A 2413-nucleotide genomic window follows, 5' to 3' on the forward strand; every position below is an offset into this window, starting at 1 on the left:
ACATTTCAAATAGTCACTTGATTAACTGATAATCTTTCATATTTAATTCATATTAAATAATCCTATTCTTGCATTAGATCCACTGACTGCAACACAAGGCCGAGTTCACAAAGCCTCGCACACACAGAAAGATTAAACAATCCCAGATTCCAGGAAGTCTGGACACCTGTTTGAGAACTCACACTGAAGGACACAAGTCGCTGGGAACAAACTCTCTCTAGAAGTCAACAACCTTCAGTAAGTTTCCACTACGATCACGTGCGACCGGCCATCTTAGAATCAAGTGTTTAGAGTCACTGACCAATCCTACATGTACATTTGACTAGAGGCGTTAACCTGAATATTCTACTATAAAGATCCACCATTTTGTCTGATCTTTGCGTTCTGGCATTCGAAGACGTCTGTGATAGATCTCTCTGCTTGCTAGCGCCCGTGTTCACGTAAGTTTGTCTCTGACTTTTGCATAATTCACTAAACGAGCATTTTTCTTAAACTCATCCATGTGTCTGTCCTTCATTCCATCACCACATACGAGGCTGGGGAGGGGTCGGTTCATCGGAACATAAAATTCCAACACCTGAGACCAGTAATTCTGCGATAACATTTTCAATTCCTTCTTCTGCATCTGGTTTGAGCGGGTATTGTCTTATTACAGGGCGATGCTCAGTCTTCCCTTTAATAATTACAGGTGGAGTATTTTTCATTAGACCTACATCCGTGGGTCCTTGACTCCAGAGTTGCTCTGGCAACTTGCTCATAGCCTCTTCCTCGTCTTGTGAGAGGGAGAGGATCTGTACATCTCAGCTCAAATGAGTTTGAGGGTTAGTTCTGAGTGTCCAATTTAATCGCACTCGTTGCCACCCAGTATGCGACACCTCCCACAACGGATTTTGTGGATTTGGCGTCCAACTGAGGTGTGGCAGTGATCCCGCAAGATCATTAATGTCTTTCCACTCATGCTCATGGCTCTTTGCCAAGGACACATGTGGGTGTTGTCCTGGCGGAAGGAGTTGTTTTACCTGAGCTGACACAACTGCAGTAGCAAAACCACACTTCTTTTTCCAATATAAGTGTTCTAGGTTTATTACCTGTGGTTCTAGTCGCAAGAAAAATTCGTCATACTCTAAATCAGGGCCTGGATCATCTTTATGTCTTATGGTTACGTGAAGGCCCTGTTTTCCCTGGATCTCTCCTCCAGGTTCAACTTTTTCTGCAATTTCTCTCAAGAGTTTAGCTGCTGCTCCTGTCATTTCTGCCTCTGGGAGGTCTAATGACCACCAATAACGGGCGCTTCAGTTATCGGCGGTATGTCACCTACTGAGGCGATCACCCTCCCCTTGTTGTTTGTTTGTAGTCTTATTTCTAGTTGTGTGATAACATCCCGTCCTAACAAGTTATGTGGACAAGATGGATGCAAAACTAGTTCAGCCTGCGCTACTCTCAGTGGTCTTTCTGGTGCAACAATGTTCAAAGTGTGTGTCAGTGGCAAATGTTCAACCGTTCCATGAGCTCCTTTCATTTTGACTATACCTTTTCCTGGCTTAATTTTCTTTGGGTCCCATCGACCTAGTACTGAAACATCAGCACCGGTGTCTACCAGAAAAACTGTTGGATCTCCGTTTACTAGGAGTGTCATTTCAGGCCTTTTACCAGGCTCTGTTAAATGTCTTAACAAAAGGTCTTGAATTTCAGGTATTTCTTCATCAAACATTGTGTGTGAGAGGTTAATTTCTTCTTCTGATTCATCAGTTTCACATGGCGGTGCACTCGGTTGTGACCTTGGTGCTGCCACCTGTTGTTGGCCTAGTCATTCTTCATCCTCAGACGAATCATCAGAGTAGTGTTTTCGTCTGGGTTTATCTTTGCGCTTGTTTTTCTCAATACAATCTCTGGCAAGATGTCCTGTCTTTCCGCAAGTAAAGCATCGACCTTCTTTTAAGAGTCTTCTTTTTTCTGCGGACAGTGTATTAGGATCATATTATCATATTAGTAGTAAATGTTTGTTACATGTGTCATGTCACTAGTCACTTGTTTTTCTCGCTTTTTCTCTATCATTTCGTAATTTCGGGCATATGTAATGTGATAGTTTGTCCCAGCCTTCTGCCAGGTCACATTTTGCTTCTTAATGTATCTCGACAGATCTGGTCTCATTTGGTTCAACAAATGATTTTTGAAATGTGATTCCCATAGAGCTGGATGATCTTCGGGAATCCCACCATGTTTGTTATAAACATCCATTAATCTGACTTTGAAGTCGTCTATGTTTTCGTCTTCATGCTGCCTGCAGGCTGTTATTTGATTAGGATCAGGCCTCTGTGCATAGATCTGCTCACATCTTTCCAAAATGTCATTCAGAGGTAACGCGACTTGTGCATATGGTATGACGCCACCTTGATCGTTCGTGATCATGATA

The 2413-nt window shown here is 42.7% G+C and overlaps 1 pseudogene; it reads right to left on the minus strand.

Moving 5' to 3' along the window:
• Positions 1-800: 800 nt before the first annotated feature.
• Positions 801-1832, minus strand: LOC148083136 (uncharacterized; annotated as a pseudogene).
• Between the last annotated feature and the right edge of the window lie 581 nt (positions 1833-2413).

The sequence above is a fragment of the Callionymus lyra genome, chromosome 3 (assembly GCF_982586985.1).
Source record: "Callionymus lyra chromosome 3, fCalLyr1.hap1.1, whole genome shotgun sequence".
NCBI lineage: Eukaryota > Metazoa > Chordata > Actinopteri > Syngnathiformes > Callionymidae > Callionymus > Callionymus lyra.